This window comes from Balaenoptera acutorostrata, chromosome X (genome assembly GCF_949987535.1).
Source record: "Balaenoptera acutorostrata chromosome X, mBalAcu1.1, whole genome shotgun sequence".
In the NCBI taxonomy this organism is placed as follows: domain Eukaryota; kingdom Metazoa; phylum Chordata; class Mammalia; order Artiodactyla; family Balaenopteridae; genus Balaenoptera; species Balaenoptera acutorostrata.
Window position 1 is genome coordinate 102727193 of NC_080085.1, and position 7918 is coordinate 102735110.

General features: G+C 38.8%; 1 pseudogene; it reads left to right on the plus strand.

Annotated features, from left to right (window-relative positions):
• The first annotated feature begins 7205 nt into the window (after positions 1-7205).
• Positions 7206-7699, plus strand: LOC103010285 (ADP-ribosylation factor-like protein 5A; annotated as a pseudogene).
• The last annotated feature ends 219 nt before the right edge of the window (positions 7700-7918 follow it).

The window sequence follows — 7918 nt, forward strand, 5'->3', positions numbered from 1 at the left end:
CTTGGGGTCTGGGAGAAAGAAGTACATCTTTATAATAAAACCTCCCTGTTGCTTATGTTAGTGTGAGTTTCCATTGCATACCAACCAACCCCCCGACTCCAGGACTTAAATTCTTCTTTTTGTACCTAAATCTCTGTCCCACATCTTCTCACACTGTTATGGCTTTCGCTTATTTTGAATACGCTATTGGGTTGGCCAAAAAGTTCGTTTGGTGGCTCTAGTAGCACTTAGTTGTCTTTAACTTCATTTGAAACAATTTTGTTAGATTGCATTGTGACAGCTGTCATATCAGCGTGCATTTAAAAAAAAAAAAACATCAAAATTGGTGAATTTTTGTGTAGCCATTTTAATATTGAAGATGGAAGAAAAAAGCAACATTTTGGGCATATTATGCTTTATTATTTCAAGAAAGGTAAAAACACAACTGAAACTCAAAAAAAGATTTGTGCAGTGTATGGAGAAGGTGCTGTAACTGATCGAATGTGTCAAAAGTGGTTTGTGAAGTTTTGTGCTGGAGATTTCTCTCTGGACGATGCTCCACGGTCGGGTGGATCAGTTGAAGTTGATAGCGATCAAATTGAGACATTAATTGAGAACAGTCAACGTTATACCATGCGGGAGATAGCTGACATACTCAAAATATCCAAATCAAGTGTTGAAAATCATTTGCACCAGCTTGGTTATGTGAATCACTTTGATGTTTGCGTTCCACATAAGTTAAGCGAAAAAAAACCTTCTTGACCGTATTTCTGCATGCGATTCTCTACTTAAATGTAATGAAAACGTTCCGTTTTTAAAACAAATTGTGACGGGCGATGAAAATACTGTGCAATAACGTGGAATGGAAGAGATTGTGGGGCAAGTGAAATGAACCACCACCAACCACACCAAAGGCCGGTCTTCATCCAAAGAAGGTGATGTTGTGTATATGGTGGGATTGAAGGGGAGTCCTCTATTATGAGCTCCTTCCAGAAGACCAAACGATTAATTCCAACAAGTACTGCTCCCAATTAAACCAACTGAAAGCACTTGACGAAAAGAGTCCAGAATTAGTCAACAGAAAATGCATAATTTTCCATCAGGATAATGCAAGACCGCATGTTTCTTTGATGACCAGGCAAAAACTGTTACGGCTTGTCTGATTCATCCGCCATATTCACCAGACATTGTGCCTTTGGATTTCCATTTATTTCGGTCTTTACAAAATTCTCTTAATGGAAAAATATTCAATTCCTTGGAAGACTGTAAAAGGCACCTGGAACAGTTCTTTGCTCAAGAAGATAAAAAGTTTTGGGAAAATGGAATTATGAAGTTGCCTGAAAAATGGCAGAAGGTAGTGGAATAAAATGGTGAATGCGTTGTTCAATACAGTTGTTGGTGAAAATGAAAAATGCCTCTTATTTTTACTTAAAAACCAAAGGAACTCTTTGGCCAACCCAATATAATAACAGCTGGAAGATGTCTTGGAGTAAGTGTGACTACTGCATTGCAATAAAAATTAGGAAGTAATTTCTTACAACTGTGACATATGTATATCAAAGCTAAAAAAGAAATACATTTTCTCCCCTAAATATTAATATGTTTAAAGGTGATACCCTCTTATATATCTTGAAAGGTCCTCAGAAAGTAAAAGAATCTTTCACAACTGAAGTGACATCGCTACTGATCATTCAAAATCCCGAATTAAACTTCTGATCAAATGCTTTCTCTAAAACATAAAATGATATCCTTTGTTGTTTCATGAGAAATACTCGTCATTAGAGTTTTGTGTCAACGTTCCATGAGATGAAAAAGTATATAATTATGGTCACAGTTAGCCTTATATTGTTATACGTGCATTTAGGAAATTGAATTGTAAAATTAAAGATGTAGAAAACAATGCTCCAAATCACTCAGTAAAGAGTAAGAAATAAATTGTGGTGAAACAGCAGAGGCCACCCTGCGTTACTTTGCTTCTTCCACCCCCAGGCTGAAATAAGCCCGAGTCTCCTCTTTAAGTAATAGCCTTGTAAACACAATCCGCACCCCCCATGCCATAACTGCCTGCCATTTCTCTCCATCAGTATTAAGTCAAGGTAATAGTTAAAGAGTGTTAAGAAATTAATCTCACAGAGTGAGTAATCTTGGGCTACAGACAGATACATTTCCAGGTCAGTTTACTTACTTTACCTAAGATCCTTTTGGGTACAGCTTACTCTAGCCTCCTCTTCAGGATTGTACATTTTAATTCCATCCTGCTTCTTTACCCCTAGGCCAGGTAGCTCTCACTCAACATCTCTAGATAATAAAGAATTCAGGTTCTCTCTATCAGATCATCTAGGCACAATCTGAATTTTCATTAGATTGCAGGGATTAGGTCATACCCATAACCATAATTTTAGGGCCTCCATTAGCTCACATTTCACTAATGTGTAAACTAGAAAAAGTACCTCTTTGGCAAATGTATGCCCTTAGGTTCAAGGCTTGGCGAGTGGATCATGGGCTGGATTTCAATCCCTTTGCTCCCATGGCTGGACACAGCCCTGCCTGGCAACTGTGTGTATCTTGCACAGAAGGTTGCACCAGGCAGGCAGTGGATATATGTATACAGACGGAATATAGGGAACACCTAAATTTAACTAAATTGCAGGCCATGCCTTCACAATTTAGGGTAATTCCTCCATCCCTCTGGTTTTTAAACCCAGAAGTCTCTCATGGTGAAAGAGAGAGTCAGATGTGCCTTGATTTGAATACCCACTGGTGCTACCTGTTACCTGGCAGCTTTTGAAACCCTGGATAAATTCCTCTATTAAAGCTTCCTCATTTGTAAAAGAGGAATACTATTTACGTAGTCTGCTGTGAAGGTTCAAGAAAATTATGTATGCAAAGCACATTTGGCGTTGTAGAATACCAGTACATCCTATTGTCTTTCACTGTATTTGTCCTTTAGCCTCCTTTCTCTACTTATTTGGATAGCTGTTTTCCTCTGGAAAGAACAGAGCCTAAAACTCTGTGTTAAGTTCTGTTCTCCTCTGTCAGATATTAATTATCATCATAATAATAGTTAACATTTATTAACTGCTTACTGTATCTAGGGACTATTCCAAACCCTTCCATGTATTATCTCATTTAATGCTTACACCAGCTTTTTGAGAGAGGGACAGATGTGGTCAGCGGTTTACATTTGATGAAATGAATCTGAGAGAGGATAAGTCACTTAACCCAAATTACACAAATAACTATTGGCTGAGAGGGATTGGAATTTAGGCTCTTCTACGCTAGAATCCTCATTCTTTCTTTCTTTTTTTTAAAAATTAGGTGAGGTGGTAAGCCACCCAAATCCATTTTCTCCCATCTCTGCCCTGTTCTGTGCCCCAAGAGAGTGGCCTCAGTGGATTCTATCACCCAGGCGTCCTTGCCCTCTGGTTTGTAGTTGGGCTTGGCCGGTATGGGGAAGTGTCAGGAGATTAAAGGTGGGAGGAAGAGACCAGTTGGGATATTTCTTCTCGCCACCTGCCCTTTGCCTTGGCACACTTCTGACAGTGGCCATGTTCTTCTGTGGTCACAGCTGCAGCTTTCACCAAGCTCTGGTAACGTTAGTTCCTCCCCCATCTCTTTCTGCTTTTGTAGACATAGGATAGAGTCCTTATTCTTAACTACTCAAATTATACTATCTCCCAGGAAGTGTCTGATTCATTACAGGCGAGCGTTCATCCTTGTGAACATTTACATCTATCATCTAAAACTTCTCTGCTTTGTGATCAAAGAGAACGGAATGCTCCATACAAAGAATGCAGTCCCAGAAGAGAACACGGGTTCTCAGGAGAGTTGTGGTTGAGATGGTGGGTTCTGGATTCTGAGTGCCGGAGTTTGAATCTTCTTGCTGTGGGACTTTGGGCAAGTTGCTTAACCTCCATTGCCCTCCATGCCTGTTTCTTCATGTGTTAAATGGGAGTAAAAAAAAAATCTACTTAATTAGCTTTTTTGGGTGAGGATTAAGTATTGTAAATACATGTTTAAAAAAAAAAAAAAGCATTTTGAATAGTGCCTGACATACATAAAGACCTCAGCAAAATTTGACATATTAGTATGCATATTTTCATTTATGACCTAGCCACCATATTTCAGATTACAGTGTACACCCAAAAGTATGCCATACCTTAGGAATTCTTGTTATAAGGAAACTGAATTTAATAAAACCAATGATCGGGGTGATTACATTTTACTAAATTATCTTTTCGGAAAAACATAAGACCCCTGGATATTTTTAAACAGGGAGCTTACTCATACATATAAAATGGAATGATTTATGAAACTTAAATATTTTTCAGAAAAAAAGTCACTAATTTACTTATTGCTGCATAGCAAGTTACCCCAAAACTTAGTGGTTTCAAACAGCAAACATTTATTATCTCACAGTTGCTGTGGGTCAGGAATATGGAGGAGCCTCTGCTTGAAGGTCTGTAACGCAGCTCAAAAGAGGGAGGAGTTGCTTTCAAGCTTGCTCACATGGCCTAAGTCCCTCCCTGGCTATGGCTAGTGAGATCAGTTCCTTACTACTTGGGCAAAGAATTACTCAAAATATGATAGTTGGCTTCCGCCAGAGCAATGGCAGAGAGAGAATATGAATGAGATAGGGTGAGAGATGGCAAGTAAAACGGAAGCCAGAGTCTTCTTATAATAGGAAGTCATTTCTCGAGGTTAGTTTATATCACTTTTGCTGTATTCTGTTTGAGGCAAGTCACTAGTTCCACTCCACATTGGAGGAGAGATTACACAAGGGCATTCATCTCAGAAGGCGGGCGCCTTTGGGGCCATTTGAGGGACTACCTACCTGAACTGAAATGGAGGAAAGCAAGAGATACCTATTCATCCATTTTGTCAAACCCAAATTAAGGATCAATTTCTGAAATGTTATCAATTCAGAAGTTTCTTATTAGATTTCTCTTCTCCATGCTTAAGTATAATTTTCATGACTGTGTGCTCCTTTAAAATCATTCTCCTTTCAATATTTAGTATAACTTTCCCTGGATGCCCATCTTTTCCTCCTCTTCCATTAGCTTTTCACCTATGTTTCCCACCAAAAATGTTCAGGAAAGAGACAGACTGCATTAAATCAAGAGCATAATTATTTCCATTGCCCCAGATGTGATGCATATGGTTGGGGAACTGAGTTCTTTCTTTGAACTGGATTTAATTAAAAGACCATGAAATCAGTATTAAGATGGGGTCAAGTTTTAACAGTACTATGAGACTGTAGATTAGAACAAGAGAAATCGCATCCAGAAATGACTTTATGGGTGTCAGCTGAGTAGCCTACGTGATACTTGAAGCTTTTCTAGGATGCTATTTTTCTGCCTGCTTATATGCATTGAAAAAAATTGTCAAAATGTGTCAGAAACATACTTGCTCTCATTTTTGCACACTAACAGTAGTAAAGTTGGAAGCTGGCGGAGTTTGAACATTAATATACATTTCTGTGAGTTTAAGAAGCAATTTATGATTTTTCCTCACCTTTCCACATTCCATTCCATTATGGAAATGGGAAGATTTAATGGTCTTATAATATGCTATATCTTCTACATTTCTACTTCAGTGTTCAAATAAAGCTCTTGCCACTGGCATCTGGGAATGTCAAGAACATTCTAGGCCCTCTTATATATGTATTTAACTAACCTGACTTTGTGTCTTAATCTGGCTCTGCAGACAGAGAGTAAACCCAGGGAGTGCCTCATCCTTATCTTATGTACCAGCCACACTAAAATTATTGATTACTGTCTCCACACCCATTGATTCTGGCAGTGGCAAAAATACAATGTGCAGGCTAGTATTTTTAAAAATAAAGGTAGGCCCATTTTGTTTTAATGTATTACTTTTTCCTTTGTTGCCTATGTAAGTGTAGTCCCATTTTTCATTCCACTCTTTTTTCCGAAGTCCTCACTTTAGCATATGTATATACTTTCAGGATGGTTCTATGCATCCACAAACAGCTATATCTAACTAACCCCATTGGGTCTCATATATCTTGTTTATGTGGCCACCTGGCATCATAACATGCATTTTGTGTTGTAAATTGTTTTATTTGCTTAACAATATATCTTCAGTAACTTTTTCAGGGCAGTATATATAGATATAATATTATAAACCATGTTACTAGCTATGTGATATTCTATATATAATAATAGCTGTATAGCATAATTGAGGTATGATTAATTTAACCAGTCTGATACTGATGAACACTTACATTGTCACCAACTTTTCCCTACTAAAACAATGCTACTGAAAACTATTTTTGCCTGCTTGTGAGATTTTTGTATGACAAATTCCTTTTGAATCAAACAATACATGCATTATACATTTTTTATAGAGATTGCCAAGTTGTTAGTGAGCTACAAGAGAACAAAGATAGATAACAATATCAAGAAAACAACACATGAACAAAACAAGAATTTCAACAATGAGACAGAAATCATAAAAAAGAACCAAACAGAAATTGTGGTGCTGAAGAATACAATAGAAATAAAGAATTAAAAACTCAATGGAGGGCTTCCCTGGTGGCGCAGTGGTTGGGAATCTGCCTGCCAATGCAGGGGACATGGGTTCGAGCCCTGGTCTGGGAAGATCCCACATGCCACAGAGCAACTGGGCCCGTGAGCCACAATTACTGAGCCTGCGTGTCTGGAGCCTGTGCTCTGCAACAAGAGAGGCCGCGATGGTGAGAGGCCCGCGCACCGCGATGAAGGGTGGTCCCCACTTGCCGCAACTAGAGAAGACCCTCGCACAGAAACGAAGACTCAACACAGTCATAAATAAATAAATAAATAAATAAATAAAAGAACGTGAATTTCTAAAAAAAAAAAAAAAAAAAAAAACTCAATGGAGAACTTCAACAGCAGACTTGATCAATCAGAAAAAAGAATTATTGAATTTCAAGGCAAGTCACCTGAGCTAGAGGAGGACAGTGGTCCACGAGGCTCATTGCAGACAACATGGAGGAAATGTGTGCAAGCCAGAAGAGTGCCCCAGAGGCAGCGTCTGGGCCATGGGTGTGGCAGGGAGGCCTGGGCTTTCGCCTCCCTCTGGTTCCTAGGAAGCTGGCCAGCAGTCAGTGCAGGAGCAGCAACAGCAGAGGTGTCGGCTCCAGCACATCTTCCTCCTCTGCTTCAGCCTGAGCTGGGGGTGTCCAGGTCACCCAGGTGGCTGGAAAGGGGGTCAGCTGCCCAAGAATGGGAATTCTCTTCACCAGGATATGGAGACTCTTCAAGCACCAGGAGCACAAAGTTATTGTTGGGGTGGATAATGCAAGGAAAAGTATCATCCTTTACCAGTTTTCTGTGAATGAAATTGTACATACATCCCCTACAATAGGAAGTAATGTAGAAGAGATAGTGATTAATAATGCATGCTTCCTCATGTGGAATACTGGTGGCCAAGAATCTCTTCATTCTTCCTGGAACACTTACTGTAGTAACAGAGATTTTGTAAATAGTTGTTGTGGACAGTACAGACCAAGAATTTCTGTAATTAGAGAACTCTATAAAATGTTAGCCCATGAGGACCTAAGGAAAGCTGGATTGCTGATTTTTGCTAATAAACAAGATGGTAAAAAGAATGCATGACTGTAGCAGAAATCTCCCAGTCTTTGGAACTAACTTTTATTAGAGATCACCAGTGACATACCCAGGCATGCTGTGCTTTTACTGGGGAGAGACTATGCTAAGAAATTGAATGATTTCACAATTTAAGATTAGATGATCTCTACTGACCTCTCCTCACAGACTTTGTATAAGCCAAGTGTCGGACTTTACCTGAAAGCTGTAAAAATGAATGGTTTAGATATATATATATATTTAGATATATATATGAACTAATTTTTCTTCTTATAGAAAAAGTTTAAGACCACTTATTTGAAAGCAAACATGAAGTCTCACCTTCCAAT